The sequence below is a fragment of the Pavona decussata genome, unplaced genomic scaffold, assembly GCF_977016875.1.
Source record: "Pavona decussata unplaced genomic scaffold, jaPavDecu1.1 SCAFFOLD_45, whole genome shotgun sequence".
NCBI classification, from domain to species: Eukaryota; Metazoa; Cnidaria; class Anthozoa; order Scleractinia; family Agariciidae; genus Pavona; species Pavona decussata.
Window position 1 is genome coordinate 407452 of NW_028145467.1, and position 17549 is coordinate 425000.

Here is a 17549-nt window from a genome sequence, read left to right on the forward strand (position 1 = left end):
CAAATCCTAAGTGAAGTGATTCACCAACTTGAGGTTACTGGAGTTACTTTTGTTGACCAAGAGGTCCTGAGCTTGTAAGTGCAGGTCTTGAACACTTGAACTACTGAAGTAAACTAACTAACTGCACTTCTTTTATAAGGAATCGTACAATAGCAGTAAATTCTTATGATTTTGATGCAAGGAGTGGTAGTGTGACATAAAGGAAATTTGTGATGTAAATCCTGTGTGTAGGCTGATTTGATTAGCGTAGGAAATAGTTTTTATATATGTTATCCTAAAACTATGACAAAATATTTGCAATGTCATGCATTTGTTCACCTGGTCACACACTCCCCCGCTTAACACAGTCGTCCACGCATTGTGTACTTGGTTAAAAGTTAATAAACCCTAAATATATAGTCCGTATAGTATTAATAAGGTAGTTATCACTAAATACACTGAACGTTCATTGACTGTAATAGATATGGAACTTGTTACTGCAGTTCTTGGTTGTTTAAACTTATTCTTAGGTTTTCCAGCTGTTTTCCTCTTTGTTCATCTTGGTGGTGTGGGTATAGTCTCTGAATCAGGGTCCTCTGCTGTGGGTACTGGTTCTGCATTTCTTTGAACATTTATTCCGTATTCTGCTGAAGGTACTGGATCTGGTTCATTTTGAATAACAGGTACTTGTACTTCTGGGCCAACATGGACATTTCCGGCTGGAACTATAGGTTCTGTTTCACCTGGGGTGACTGTGGCTACTGTAGGGCTTGTGTATTCCTTGGGAAGAATTAACACAAACTCCTTGTCTGAATTGCTTTCCTCATCAGCTGCCATACTGGAATCTGTTGATGACAGTCTGACAGGTTTGGGTCTATGGTCTTTCTGTCCCTTGTTGGGACTGACTGTGCTAATCCTCAGGTTACTTCGATGCACTTTCTTGGTTTCACCAGGACTATCCACAGGTTCCACTGTGTAAACTGATACACAGTTGTCTCTTGGAACGTCAATAACTCTGTACAGGGTAGAGTCCCAAGCGTCTTGAATCTTGTTACGTCCATGTATATGATTCTTAGGTACACCAGTTGACCTTTCTGAATTGGGATGTTGTACTCTTTCTTAAAGTGTTGATCTTGTCGCTTCTCAGCCTCTTGCTTGAGGTGCTCCCCTGCTCTTTGGTAAGCATCTCTCAGCCTTGCCTGGTGTGTTGCTAGCCAATCAGACGGGTTTTCATCAACTTCTTCATCTTCACCCAGGAGTAAATCAATTGGAAGTCGAGCTTCTCGTCCAAACATGAGAAAGTGAGGACTGTACGTAGTCGATGAATGTGGTATTGCATTGCAAACATACAACAACTCTGGCCATTTGCGCTTCTTGTCTGGGGGAAGAGTTCTAAGCAAATCATGCATTGTTCTGTTGAACCTCTCACATTGTGCATTTCCTTGACGGTGATATGGTGTAGTTCGTGTCTTCTTAATCTCATAAAGTCTGCAAAGTTCAGCGATAACTTCATCTTCAAAGTTTCTTCCTTGGTCTGAATGAATCCTGAGGGGAATTCCACACTTGAAAAACCATTCCTTTATTAGGACTTTAGCTGTTGTAGTGGCTTTCTGATCTTTTGTTGGGACTGCACATGTGAATTTAGTGAAGACATCTGTCATAACAAGAACATTCTCTCGTCCATCCGTTGCTGGTTCAAGGACTGTAAAGTCAATTACTAAGATTTCAAGTGGCTTGGTTGCTAGCAGGCTTCCCATAGGTGGTCGGATCCTGGGGTTTGGCATCTTTGCAAGAGTACATCGCTCACACTTCTTGATCCAACTCTCTACATCTGAGTACATTTTAGGCCAATAGCACCGTTCTCGAATCAGTTGAAGGCTTCTCTCTGATCCCTGATGTCCCGTATCATCATGCAGGCTGGTAATGACTTTTCCTTTCAGAGTGGCTGGTAACAGAAGTTGTTTCAGTTCTCCAAGTTTGGGATCCTGTACAATTCCGTACATCACACCTTGATCTCTTGTAATTCTGTCCCACTGTCGTAACAGGGTGACACATTGGTGGGAAAGCTGCTTCCTCTCTGCAAAGGTAGGTTTTGTGCTTCTCTCCCAGAACTTTAGAAATTCCTTAATTGTAGGGTCTGCCTTTTGCATGTTGATAAGTTCTTCCTTCATATGAGTGGGGAACGATGTTGTACCAATCACTGGATCATCTCTAGGTAACTTCTTGTCCTCATCATGTAACTGGTTAGTTGCAGATAAATTATGATCTGGTTCATGTACTGCCATTCGTCTCACTTTTATTAGGATAGGTGTAGTTACAATCGCATGACTAAGGTCAGGTGATACTGGAGTTGCCATGGTTAGTATAGTCTCGATGTATAATAATTCATCTTCCTGTGAGTCTTCTGTTTCGTCTGGCACTGGTCCATGGGGTAAACGTGATAAAGCGTCAGCAGTACCATTTGATCTTCCACTCCTGTAATTGATTGTAAAGTCAAACAAAGCGAGCTGAGCTGCCCATCGTTGTTCCAATGCACCAAGCTTGGCAGTTGTCTGCAAATACTTTAAGGGGTTGTTATCAGTGAAGACTTCAAATTTTGAACCAAGGAGGTAGGTCCGGAATTTCTCGGTTACTGCCCACCTCAGTGCTAACAGTTCAAGTTTCATGGAGCTGTAATTTCTTGGGTTCTTTTCGCTTAGCCTCAGTCTTCTACTTGCGTAGGCAATGACTTTGCGCTTACCATCCTGGTCTTGGGACAGGACTGCTCCAAGTCCAACGTGACTGGCATCTGTTTCCACAATAAATGGTTTGTTGTAGTCTGCAAAGGCTACCACTGGCGCGTGTGTCAACTTTGTCTTCAGTGCATCAAATGCAGTTTGGCATTCCGAATTCCATCGCTTCATTAATGGGACATTCAATTTCTTCTCTACTTTCAACTCGTGCAAACAGTTGTTCACTAATTGGTGTAGTGGTCTAGCAATTTTTGCAAAGTCTTTGACAAATCTTCGATAATTACTGCCGAATCCAGGAAATGATCTGAGTTCTTTGACAGTCGTTGGTGGTTTCCACTCTGATATAGCTTGGGTCTTGTCAGGGTCTGTGGTTATACCATCGGAAGAGATCTGGTGACCAACAGAAGTGACATTGTGCTGAAGGAATTTGCACTTCTCTGGTTTGAGCTTTAGGCCGTGTTCTCGGAGCCTTGTGAAGACTTGGTCAAGTCTCTCAATGTGTTCATCGAAGGTATTAGAGTAGACGATGATGTCATCTAGGTACACGAGCAGTATCTGAAATATGTAATCGTTTAAGCAAGTTTGCATAAGCCTTTGGAAGGTCGCAGGACTATTGGTCATTCCCATGGGCATTCTGTTGTATTCGAAGATTCTAAATGGTGTCGTGAAAGCGGTCTTGTGTCCGTCCCCTTCATCCATAGCAACTTGATTGAACCCACTTGCTAGATCCATTGTCGAAAACAATTTTGCATTACCAATGGCATCAATGGATTCTTTGATCCTTGGTAACGGGAACTGATCTCTGACTGTTTTGGCATTGAGACGTCTGTAATCAACGCATAGCCTCAAGGAACCATCTTTCTTCCTAACTAGCACAATAGGTGCGGCATAAGGACTGTGACTTTCTTGAATAATACCGTTATCCAGCAGCTTTCATATATGATCCTTTGCCTCTTGAAACTGGTTAGGTGGAATTCTCCGGTAAGGCTGAGTGACTGGTACTTGATCTATGGTTGGAATCTTGTGTTTGACTGTCTCTGTGTATCCTAGGTCATTTTCATCCTTTGTGAAGACACTTGCATGCTTCTCAAACAGGTTCTCGAGCTTCTTCCTTTGTTCAGGGGTACATTCTACGTCTGACAAATCAATTGGGCACACGGAGGACTGTTGCTTATCTTCTGTTGTGGACTCTCTGACAAACACCATCTCTTCGTTGACTGAAACTCTTTTGAAGTCGATGCTGTTTTTACTGTCCTCGACATCTTTTATCTCGTGAAGTACTCGTATCCGTTTGTGTGGCTGAAGCCAAACATCTTCGTCAGTAATATTGGCGACTCTTACATGAACCTGTCCATTGTTTATGTGAGTGAGAGTATTGATGACAACAAGGATTCCTGGTACTTGTCCACTCAATGGTTCCACAAGGGCAGTCGTGTTTCTTGACTGGGGTCCCTGCCATCCATTGATTATAAGGAAGGAAAATGATCCAGCTGAGACTCTTATCTGGGACTTGCCAGTTACTTTTGCAAAACCACGGACTGCGATGGACTGGGTACTAAATGTCATCTTCAATACTTTGTTCCATTGAGGGAAAGTTTCTGCTTTTCCATTCTTAAAGGTTCATGCAGTTGAGCAATTATGTTCATCCCTATTAGTCCAGGGATTATCTGTTTCCGTTGCCTAGCCTCTTGACTCGCTGGACTTTTTACAACTAAAATTCCTCTCCGTGGGATCATGACTCTCAAGGCTTCAACGTCCAGTTCTAGGTATCCAACGTACGGTATTTGTAGTCCATTCGCCGCAGTTAACCTCAACCAATCGCCAGTAGGTAAAAGAGTTTTCCCTTGGGGGCGAAAGTGTTCATTGAAAAATTCTTTTGTGATTGTGGATACTTCAGATCCTGAGTCTAAAAGGCAAGGTACGTCTACACCCAATTGTACTGTGACCACTGGGCACTCTCCAACTGCTTTGTCGTACACTGTTGACATATCCATATTAGAGCCATTGCTGTCCTCTCCTGTCACTTGGCTTCTTGTGGCAGGGGGAGTTAGTTTGGCGACTTGTCAGGATGTGGTTTACCATGTGGTGGGCCTCTCCTGACAGGTGGGTTGTCCTTCACCCGGTAGTTCCTGGCAATGTGTCCATTCTTGTTGCATTTGAAGCAAACTGTCCACTCCATTCCTTGCCTGAGTTTTAGGTCCTTGGTTGCTTGAGGTCCCTAATCGAACTCGTCAGTTCTTCTAAGGACTTTTGCTGCTTTGGTAGGACGTCCAGAACCTTATCCATAGGGGTGGTGGTGGAACTAGCGCTGCACTGAGAGCTTTCAGGGGTGCCAACTGATACTTCTTGGGATAGCGGTGGTCTAGGCATGCTTCGCTGTGGTCTCTCCTCTTCTGACCAGCATAGTGTCTCCTCCCTCAAATCGAAGAATGAAAGGTTACGCTCCCTGATGAACTTCTTCAGTTGTTTTCGAAGGAAGGGATCCCTCACATTGTCTGCAAGTTGGTCCCGCAGGGTCTTCTCCGGGTCGGGGACTGCCTTTGAATCTGCCTTTGTTGCCCTCTTGAGTAGTTCGTTTAAGCAGTACGAGTACGCGCGAAGTGTTTTATTCTCCTTCTGCTTCCGCTCATAGAACAGTTTCAGGAGTTGGGAACTTGAACGTTTCTCACCAAATGCTTGCGTAAGAACTTCCAGGTGAAAGTCTGGATTACTTCTCTCCTTCTTGCTGTACCTTCGCACTTCTTCTTTGGCTGGCCCCTCCAGATGACACATTATGAAGTCCACTCTCTTGGCTGAAGTCACATCTCTTGCCTCGAAGGTAGTTTTCAATTCATCAATAAAGTCTTCGACTGCCTGGTCGCCTTCTGTCTTCCTTCCAGTAAAATTTTTTATTTTCTTATCTCTGCTTCTGTCCAATGGTACTGGGTGTCGCTGGTTGCGATGATGATGACACTGGAGCAGATTCTTTCAGGGCCTTGAGTTGTTCCATAGCTTCTTCATACTTCTTGGTTAATTCTTCTAAGTTTTTCTTCAACTCCTCAGCAGAAATGATGATTTGATGCTAGCGCTGTTGTTGCAACCACCCTTTTATTAAGCTGACTTTCCAATTGGTTACTGACTTTTGTACCCTGCTCGCAGCGCCAAATGTGACCGAGGCAGGTTCTGGTGTTGTTATTTTAAACAACGAAACAGACTTTTAGCCACAATAGAATTTATTTAATATGCAGGAATTTACAAGAGCAAAAAAAGGGTGATTGCAAGCAAATCCTAAGTGAAGTGATTCACCAACTTGAGGTTACTGGAGTTACTTTTGTTGACCAAGAGGTCCTGAGCTTGTAAGTGCAGGTCTTGAACACTTGAACTACTGAATTAAACTAACTGCACTTCTTTTATAAGGAATCGAACAATAGCAGGACATTCTTATGATTTTGATGCAAGGAGTGGTAGTGTGACATAAAGGAAATTTGTGATGTAAATCCTGTGTGTAGGCTGATTTGATTAGCATAGGAAATAGTTTCTATATTTGCAATGTCATGCATTTATTAACCTGGTCACATTGCCTTGCCTTTTATATATATAATTGAGTTATTGCAGTAATTTCTTATATAGTTTGTTATTTTAGGTAATGAGGTGACATCTACAGTATATATGGGAATGGCAATGAATTGTTGTTGTTGTTGTTGTTAATTGTACTCCACTGTTCGGACATATCCGAAGAGTATTATCAGTATTGCAAACAATGTTTGAATGCCGAGCGGTTTGATATTCAGTCCCAACATGTTTGATTTCTTTTGTTGGGACAAATTTTAAACAAAACCACACAACAGAAGGGTGATCAAACTGGATTTCATTTTCTAACACTATCTTAAAGTTCCTTACTGCTGCTAATGTAAAATAATTGAACAATATTCCAATTACTGCTGCTAAAATAATATAATTTAATAAAATATGATATGATATAATATAATATATCATAATGTAATGTAATAAAATATAATCTCAAGTCAGCAGTGTTTTTGAGTCCAACTGTGTACAGATTTAACATTAATTACAACAGCTGTAGAGCAATCCTTCCGTCCCTTACACTTTGCTCAATAAATTTCATGATTGGGTCTCCACAGAAACAGCACTTAGCATCCTCAGGACATGCCTTTAACAGGCCACAATAGCAATAAGACGGACCACTGAATACCCTCGCTGGGATGTAGGCTGCATTTTTGCATGCAGCTTCTGGCTGCTGTAAACCTTGCTGAGGTAGCCAAATCAGCATGACATATTCATGTCTAATTATTTCAACCCATCTGTGTTGATATGTTGTATTTTCACCTAATTTTTCAGAAAAATATGCTTCACTTCTCGCCCTTCCATTGTTACCATCCCCAACCCCTGGCCATACTTTTCAAGCACTTGACGACAATGAGCCAGGACAATGTGACCCAGACAGTAGGGTTTACAGAACTTGGCAACAACAATGAATTTACTTTAAAATACCCATGACAGGCAATAGAAAGCTGATCAATGTGGTTTGATGTTATCTCAAATCTATTAAAGAGAGAAACACAGTCCCGTAGCCTCACACCTAAATAAGCTAAAGCAAGAACTGTTTGACGTGTTTTTCCTGGAGTCACTTTCACAACTTACCCACTTGATCAATCTCATAAAGTTATGATTAAAACAGCGGGAATCTTGTCCGGTATCTCTATAATGTAAATCCGCTCTAGAACCTTGAGTTTCATTAACCCATTGTTTGGTCTTGTTTGCAAGGCGCCTGATCTTTACTTCTGTTTGCAAAGCTGTAATTACTCGTGCAAAAGGGCTATCAGCTGGAACCTCTGAAAACTTTTTACAGTCAGCTGGCAGGTTAGATTTTCTTATAGCTTCTGTCAAAACTGCTTTAAAGAAGTACTGCCAAGCATTGTTTTTTAAATGAAGGGGTTCCACATGAGCTTTAGCAATGTAAGAACCAAAGAGAGGCAAAAATTCCCGTCTACTATTTTGCTTGGCAGTGTAATCAGTAATTTTAGATCTCTTTGTCTTTGCAGAAATTTTTTCTAGTGCTACTCTTTTCTTAAATGCTTCAACCTTGTTGACAACATTTACTCTTTGCTGGTAATTCCATGGCTTCCACTTGTTTGAAATTTCAGTTCCAAATGTACCCTTGACATCCATACAATCAGTTAATGAAACATTAGCAAAGGGTGAGAAAAACTTAGCACTAATAGTTAATTCACCTGCCAACATAGCAAGCATCTTCATGTCGTTTGGCAATTCCTCCAGCTTGAACCTATATTTAATGCCTTCAAATTCATATTCAGCTCTTTCTAAATCTGCAATTTGAGGTAATAATGACCTCACATATTTCTTTATAACAGGAGAGCTTTCATCACAGTTGGCACCAAAAATTAGAAAGTTATCATAACTCGATGCCACCCTTCCACCATGGAGAAAACTGACTAAGAAAGAACAAGCGCTCTCATTTTTTCCAAATGGGCATCCGTCGCCACCAAGAGCAATTTGAAAAGTGCCTGTTGATTCTGCAAAACCTTTCAAGCTTTCTTTTCTGTTCTGAGAAAGATAAAAGTTGGCAAGCATTGGAAGGTATTGTCTTAAGTCTTCATATGCACCATTGACTGGGTTTTCAGTTTCTAAGCCCTCTAGATAGTCTGGGTCAATTTCATAAACAGTCCCAGCATCAATCTTTTTTAACTGTTCTACAAGGTTACTACAAGTTAAAAGCTTTGGAACCTCGCAGCCTTTACAAATTGAAATACTTCTTCTTTTCCCTGGTTTGCCTTTGTTTGATTTCATTGAAAGCACCAGTTTTACACTTTTGTACTTTCGTTTCCCCATCACACCACTTGCATAATATGTTGCAATACTGCGAACAATGTTGTCATCTGACTTTTCAAATTCTAACACACTCTCCTTATACACTTTAGAAACTACTCTATTGGTCAACTGCTTGTTCTCTGTCACATATTTTGTTAACTTATCTAACCTGCATCTCTTTTGCAGAGTGTCAAACATTCCCACGAAATTGTTCATTTGAGCTCCCATGAATTTTGGCAGCAGCTTCAATGGTTTCATGCCTCCTTTTTCTTGCAGTCCTTGGTCCCAGTGTTCTTGTTCGTGCTTGAGATACATGCCCCTGCTACTAAAAATATTGCTAAATTAGACACTGGGTAGTAGCACAATTATTAAAATTAGATGTGGTGGATGATAACAAAATAGATATTTAGCCACATCTTACATTTAATATGTGGACGTTTATAATTTAGAGACACTGTCATTTATGACAGTCTTTACCAACCAAATGAACACAGGCATACACTCAGGTTTCTAGCATCAAGGGAACGGCATAGTAGCCTCGCAATGGCTGTCATTCTGGCACTGGCTCTGTGTTAAGAGTCATTGTCTGAGAAAACCAGGCAGAGGTGAAAGATGGGGGTCGGCTGATTTCCTTCAAACTTTCACCATTTAATGTCTGTCCGAAATGATAATGAATGATGCTATTTAGCAATTCTCCTGCTGTTGCGTTTCGTAGTTTGACCACCCCCCCTGGTTTTGACCCTCACTGACCCTGATGTCACGCAAAATATATGCAGAATTTGAAGCTCAATAAAATATATTTCGCGTCATTTCTGGGGACTCATATCGATTGCTTGTATTGTTTAACATCTAAAAAACGTTAACGGAAAATATCTCGACTTAACATAAAACTTAATTTTTTTATAGAATTTTGCAATATCCTTGCGATCGCGAAAATGTCTTGGGCCAAATGTGAGGCAATTTCGAAACTGTTTTTCTCAGAGGTGCGGCGTTCCTTTCCGAAAATTTCAAGATATATTTTAAGCCAAACATCTGTTCTCCCAAAATCAGCAAACTCTAACTTGAGCCGCTCAAAGTCAAAAAGACTTGGTATTTTTGCTAATAAAGTTACACAGCGAGTTTTTCTTTATTTCATCTTCTTCTTCTTTTTTTGTTTTTCCTTTTTTGTTTTTGGATAAGCTCGATGAAACTATCCTAACTCTCCTAGGTAGAACTTCCCTGGAAGATTTAGTTGAGTGTCGCTTTGGGCAGGAATAACATCAAATTGGTGTTAGCTTACACTTGATTTGATTAAGCGTGACATGTCACGGTAAATGTCAAACGTGATCATAAACAGAACACATTTCTCGCTTCTTTAACATTTGCATTTTGAACTTGGTAACAACAAGCTTTTCCCTGATACTAGATGAAGTCTTGGAGTCAGTCTGTTGTCGATAATTCTTAACTAAAAGAAAAACAGCAACAAATGCCTGTGAAACTTGGCACGGCAAGAGAAGCTTGACGACCGAACCTCCGGTATGTTCGTTACATGACAGACAATTGAAAGAACAACAAATCTTTCTTCTGTAATGCGTTGGGTTCCACCATCGATCTGAAGTGCTCTTTGTTGTCTGTGGATTCGTCTTGCTATCCCGACACGAAATCTTGAATAGCATCTCATCAGTCTTGGTTTGGGAAGCAAGCATGGTGCGACGGGTTCAAAGCCCAGGGGGGGACTCCCATATGAAACAGACAGGGATGCTCGTCGTCTCGCTTAAGGGTGTAAATTTTGGATTTTGGTCTCGCTTAGGATGTTCCGGGCAAGGCACCAATATTTTAAGCCGCCAAGGTCTTGTTTAGGGTTCCGTGAAGAAACACAGATTTAAACGTAGTAACTTGTTTTGCTTACCACATTAGGGGTCAAAATTTGCTTCAGCCACGCCCAGATTGGTCTCCTTTTGGGGTCACAAAAAGCTTGAGCCACGCCCAGAAGGTCTCCTTTAGGGGTTAAATTCAAAATTTTTGACGAGCATCCCCGTCTGTTCCATATGGGAGTCCCCCCCTCCGGGGTTCAAAGATCTCCGAAGCCGATGTGATTCTCAACAGAGAAGGTAAATTTGATGTCCATGAAGATCAGAAGAGAGGAATGACTGTTTGCTCCAGACATTGCAAGAACCTTACAACAGACTGGACCGAACGAAAACGGACTATGTGTTGCCACCCAAGTCATATCTAAAGGGACGATGTCACAAAGCATTTTTGAGCTGCATAACGCTGTTGTTCTCATCGGTTCAGGTTCGTTTTATCTTAACTGACTGACTGCATACTACACTCATTTAAAAAATATAAACAACATAGCATTTATGGTCGTGGGAACTGAAAGCGAGGTTTAGCACATTTGTTTTGTTTACATTTGTTCCGCGGAGTCGCAATGCCGCCTCAAATTAGTCGTACCACAGGGCGACCAATCTTAACCTTCCATACTGGCTATTGTATTTTGATATAGTTTAAAAACAGCTTTTAGTTGGAATTAAGAATAAAGGCAGGAAAAATTCTACCTCATTAAAGTGTTTCTTAAATATACATTCAGTATTTCATATCTATCAGAAGAAAGCTCATGCCAATCCTGCTGTCATTTTTTTTTTTACAAGGAATGTATTTTTGGTATAAAACAAAACTAGTTTCTTCTGATGAATATGAAATATTGAATATATGCTTGAGAAACACTTTAATGTGGTAGAATGTGTGAGTATACTCACAGGAATATTTTCTAATTCATTTGTTATATCTTTGAAGCGTTCCCTGATTGTGGCCAACTGAAAGCAATTATTATACAAATGATTTCATATTTAGTGATTGGTTAATTTTAAGTGTCATTTAGAGTTTAAACACATAAAAGCATGTGCGGGGGCGGGGGGATATTAACAAGTGTTTGTGTAGAGAGGTACAGCGGGGATTTACAAACCATGATTACCCCGTTCATAATAAAAATAATTCTTATTAAAATAATAATAATTATTATTATTATTATTATTATTATTATTATTATTATTATTATTATTTAAAAGTAATAAATCTTTATTAACATATACCAAGCAGCTGAAATTGTTATTTACAAGTTAAAAGTTGAGAAAAGAACTATTAAAACTTATTTACAATTCATTCCGATTTCAAGACTAATTTTCAAGCACAAACTTTTCAAAAGAAAATAATGTCATAATAATAATAAAAATAATAAAAAACAACATCGTAATCAACATATTCCAAACTATTTACAAGTTAAAAGTTCCGATTCCAAAAAAAAAAAAAAAACTATTCACAGAAAATCAACGGACACACGCTTGTCCAGCGTTTAGGCGACAGTCATCGATGAAATCCCCTTGTGGAATTCTGTGGAACGGTTTCCCGGAGCCTCTTACGCATGTGTGTACCGACCTTAAAATCTCTATTATTATTATTATTATTATTATTATTATTATTATTATTATTATTATTATAATAATTATGATGATAATAATTATGATAATGACAATGATGATGATCATAATCATAATCATTATTATTATTATTATGATTATAATAATTATGATAATAATAATTATGACAATGATAATGATAATGATCATAATCATTATTATTATTATTATTATTATTATATTATTTTGAGTTTCCTTAACCTGTCAAAATTGAAATTCTGGCCTCCCTGCACATGGACCTCCTCCACTTTCCTGTAATACTTTGTTACAAAATTCTCTGATATTGAAAATATAAATCTTCCCATGGATCATAAAACGACTGGATTGGAAACTAGCTGACGCGATGGCCGCAACAGAGTTGAAATTCGAGACGTCATAAAAACCCCTGCAAAATGTAAAGAAACAGCAATCGCCGGTTTCTCGTCAAGCGAGGAAAAACACTTGGCTGTAAAAATATTTAGTATGGAGATTGCTGAAAGGTTCGAGGAATGGGACGACCCAGATATTGAAACTCTTAGTAAAAACCTCGATTGTTTGCTGCTAGGAAGAGAAGAGGAAGAAATTGACGAGTCTGACTGCTCCGGGTCCGAAGAAGACGAAGATGAAGATGATGAAAGTGTAAAAACTTTAAAGTGTTGCAAGTGCCGAAAATTGTACTACACTAAAGGATGGTTAAAGAGACATGAAGAGAACTGCAGCGGTGCTGTAGGAAAGACGAGGAAAACAAAGCCCGAGAAACTGTCGGAGGTTCAGAGGAAAATCCAGGCGATTCTCGCGGACCTCGGATTTGAAGAGTACTTTGTTCGTGACTGTTTACCAGCCATTTTGGATTTCCTGAAAGAAATTACTTCCACTAAATCTGACATTGTGAAATTGAGGGGGAAGTGGTTTGCTGACTCTCAACGTCAAGCAGATTTTCTTGTTACTGAACTGCAAAAGGGCACAGAAAACGAAGTCAAGACCTTGTTGAAATATGTTGCAAAAAACTTGTGGACAATTAGATTTGCCAGAGATGACCTGTTAAGTACTTCAAGCAGGCAACAGTATATTGCGCAGCATTTGAATCAGTTTCAAAGTTCTGCCGAACTTGGATCAAAATGGATTGAACTGAACCACCTTGGCTCGGTTTCTTTTGATAAGTTGCTGCGACAAAAAATAGTTACCATGGTTTTCGAAAGTATTAATCATCATTGGTCCGAATCTGTTGTTAGTGCTCTGCAAATTTGCGAAGAATATACGGGAGAGAGGCTGCAACAACGTCCATTTCTCACACCTGTCGAGAACAATATTGTCGCCTATATTGCTGGGTATGTCTGCCGAAAGACCAGAGAGCGGTTAAAAAGAAATTATGATACTAGCTCACGGTCCTCGAGCAAAACTGCCAAATGCGCAAGGCGTGACCGCATAATCAAGCTTTTAAACGAAATGGTGCCGAGTGTTGCCAAGCAGACACCGGCTATGACTTATCCGAATTTGATGACTTGTCATTGACCAGGGGAAGCCTTTCTCAAGTGGACTGTTCAACATTTACTTTCTTATGTTACCTGGAAGTTTCCATCCGTCCTTTTCTTAGCTTAGCACGTTTTCGTAGCAGCACTCGAAAGTCTGACATTGCGCTACTTGACCAATTGATTGACAATTCTTCTCTGTTAAAACCAACCTGGCCTTACTCCTCATCTCCTCCTGCTGAAGACAGTAATTTACTCCTGAAGCTTTTCGTTCAGGTATACTTTCGTGTTCGAAAGTGGGCATATCTAAAGGTGTACAAAGAAGAAAGAAAACTCAAAGAACAATTGGCTCATTTGAACACCTCAGCTCCTTCTGTTGATTTGCATGGCAAGGACAGCATCAGACAAGCACTGATGCCCTAGAAATTATGCTATTTAATATGCACAACAGTATCTGAAGACCCGGGGGGGGGGGGGGGGGGCCTTCCATATGAAACAGCTGAAGTGCTCGTTGAAAATCTGGAATTAGACCCCTAAAGGAGACTAATCTGGGACGTGGCCCAAGCTCTTTGTGACTCCAGGAAGATACCAATAAATCTAAAGATATACAGCTACTCCTGATAACTTGAACCTTCAGGGGAAATAGAAAAAGGTGGAGTTATCAGAAGGTCGGGTTATCCAGGGTAAAATTATACAGAAAATGGCCTCAATGAAAATGAAAAATACTTGACATAGTGGGAGGTTCGAGTTAGCAAGCATTCTAGTTATGCGAAGTCAACTATCATTTATTTGTCTCCATTTCTTCATGTGCAACCCTAAATGGGTTAGCCCGAAACACCCTAAGCGAGACCAAACATCTGAAATTTGCATCTCCATCTGTTTCATATGGGAGCCCCCCCAGGTCTGAACAGAGCTAGATGCCAGCAACTGTATTGGCTTATTATAGGTCACAAATGTGCAGTGCACTTAACATCTGAGGGGGGACTACTCTCTTACGTGGGCTATATTGGTATGTGGAGCCCCTAAAGGTATGGTTTTTCAGCCGTCTTGGTCATAAATAGTTTTTTTTCCCATTTTGCACAACTGCAGTACAACATGTCACCAGTTCAGTCCACTTTGATCCAAGGTATATTTTATTGATATTCTACTGTAAAACATACTGAGACCTGTTTGAAGACTGTCAAATGTAATAATTACTGTCATTTTAAAATTTCACTTTACTAAGAACCAGTTCAGCTGCAGAAAAGTCTGCATAATTAAGCAAAAATTGTGAAGCATAATTCCGCTTGATTTCACAATGTCAGATTAACTAGTAGAAGATATTTTTTTTCAGGAAATTAATCCAAGGTCCCAGAGAGTTGCCTGGATTTTGCTGATCCTCAGACAGTATCTCAAGTTTCCTTTTCCTCACCTTAATTCCTATTAAGTTGATGCATATCCACCACTGCAGCACCCTATTATTATATAATTTCCTGTAAATTCTAATATCTGATCAGATGGATCTCCCTTCCAGCCTATTTTTGATAGCCAGTGGTGTAGTTTTGAGTTAATTTTAAGGAACGGAACACTTCACTTTAATATATTTTTTGCAGAGATATGGTTACTTTTACTGGAAAAAAGCAGGTTCTTACTCCGCGATTTTACTGTAAATTAAATACTGTTAGTAGGATTTTTTTATAAGTAATTCTTTCCATATATTTATGGGCTAAGTGAACACTAGTAAACAGTAAACCAACACGGCATTGTCCTTCAGTATATATTTGAGCTTTATTAGTGTCTCATTCAAAACTAGGAAACTGAGTAAAAAGTTATGTCATGTTATCACAGAAAGTAATTTGCATCCAAACATTGTTTGTATTAAATATGCTACAAATGTGTTTAGAAATCACATTCTTGCCTTTTCTTTTGCCATACATTTAGAGTGAAAGTAACTTCTCAGCAGGTTATACCTACTACTGTTACCATAAAAATCAGGTCCCCTCAGGTATGATGCCAAAAAAAAGATGTTGCATGAATTGGAGATCTAGAGTAGAGTTACAATATACAAGACAGCTGGAGTGGTTTCTTGAAAGATGGTTGTGGCTTTCATCTGTTCATGTGACCTGGCAATGTATACGTAGATGCGGCACAAAGAAATGACAGTGTTAGACTAGTTAGGCCCATCCCTTGCCACCCTCTGCCCTCCTACCCCCCCCCCCCCCTACATTGTGAGAAAAGGCTGAAGGATTTATGGCCCAAACATTAATTTGATGCCTAAATGAGAATGAAATGATGTTTTCTGGACCTTGCCTCCCCTCCCCCCCCCCCCCCCAAAAAAAAAGATTTCAACCCTTCAGGGATGAGATTATTGTGTGATTCCTGTTTTTATTATGCAAAGAAAAATTGTACATGTGGAAAGAAAAATTTCAAGGCGTTTTACAGAACTGAAGTTTTACTTTGCTAATTAGAAATAACAATTCTTTTTATTGCAGGCCATATTTTTCCAGCTGCCGCCCTCCTTCCCAAAAAGAAACATTTTTTGGTGCTAAAGTTGTACTAGTTCCACCATCTCTCACAGTGCAACTAACTCAACCGGGGCCACCCAAAGTTTTTTAGCCAATCACAAGACTAGTTAAGAACAAAAGAAACAGCATTTCTTTGATCAATGGACCAATCACAAGTCAGTTGGAATTTAGCAGTGCGGACCTCTGAGGAAACACTGTAAGAAAATGAATGACAATTTGTTGTAGTCTTAGTGTCATTTCTAGGACTTAATGCCCTGAAGTTAGCGTCCTTTAGACACTAAAATGTACTTTTAAAGAACTACTTTTTGCAACAGCAAGAAAAAAAACAGCTGAATGCTTTTTATCATTCTATTTATTAAAACTGAGTGATATTTTGACACAATGCACTCAACAGAAGAATTATATTAATTTACATCTCATCTTACAGATAATAAACATATCGGTAACTTGTGGCTGTGGCTTTATACAGGCCCATGGCATGATTATTTTACAAGTTATTCTATGCGATATGTTACTAAAAAGAGGTCAACATCTCAAACTAACCTTAAACAATTGGAAAACAACACCATAATTCAATCTTTAAGCTTTTTATTGACATGAATAACATTTTGATCATGTAAAATCCTTATCTGAGCAGTCATGCTTAAAGAGGGTAATTAAACCCTACCCTGATGACCGATGACCAACTGCTCTTTGCATCCAGAGCATGGACAATAAAATCACTGAATGGGAATTGTGAAGATACGTATGGCAAATATGTATATGTATAGAAAAATTATTGAGTTTCCTGTCTAGCTCTTGTGCATAATTTCCTTGTTTTAATTTTGTTTCCCTAATTCTCAAGTTTTTATGCCAAAAATATTTGTTAAAAGGCTTTTACAACAACCGCCTTGCAGTTAGTATTTACCCCCTCAAATTTAAAGCCTGTACCTACTTTCTTTGTTTAGGTAACTGCAAATCAGCATCTAGACTTTCCAGTGCACCTCCGCTCCTTTTAATACCTCGAACAGTTTTAATTGCATGTGACTGACTAAAAGCAGCACAACTATAATTCTGGCTAAACTCTTTACAAGCGAACGCCCCATATGCACCCCTTTTCGGTTGCAACTTACCAAAAAATTTCTCAAGAGGATCCTGATTCAATTTTGTGGCCACGACATTAGATACCCCTGGAATAGTAAGAGAAAACTTTACAACCTGTACAAAAGACTTAACACAAATTTGCAATCCCTCCCATGTTTGATCACTTACAAAATACTGTTTACGTTCTACAAGTGGAACATCTTCTTGACTCATAGCCCAGTCTCTCCAGTCCTGAAAATAATTTGAGAAATCATTTTCCAGCCAGTGGAGCCTTCTGTCTAAAGGAGTTCGGTACACACTCTTAAATTCAATTTGTGTGCAGATTTTATTTGCAATCAAACAATCAAAAAAATCATTAATGTTTTTCACAAATTTTGTTGTCTATGCGGTGCCTGGCTTACCTTGTACTTGCAGAGCAAAGGCAACTCTGTTGCTGAACACTTGAGCAGCCAAGTAGACTCTCATCCTTAGGTAAGGGTTGAGAGAGAGATGGTCAGCAGTTAAATTATGAAGTAACCT

At 39.5% G+C, this 17549-nt stretch overlaps 1 protein-coding gene and 1 pseudogene across 1 annotated transcript in view; one reads left to right on the forward strand and one right to left on the reverse strand.

The window, feature by feature from the left end:
- LOC146482488 (mitochondrial inner membrane protease subunit 1-like) overlaps positions 1-17549 on the forward strand; it is a 348467-nt gene that overhangs the window by 160061 nt on the left and 170857 nt on the right. The gene's annotated exons all lie outside the window — the stretch shown is intronic.
- On the reverse strand, positions 6760-8576 carry LOC146482508 (uncharacterized; annotated as a pseudogene).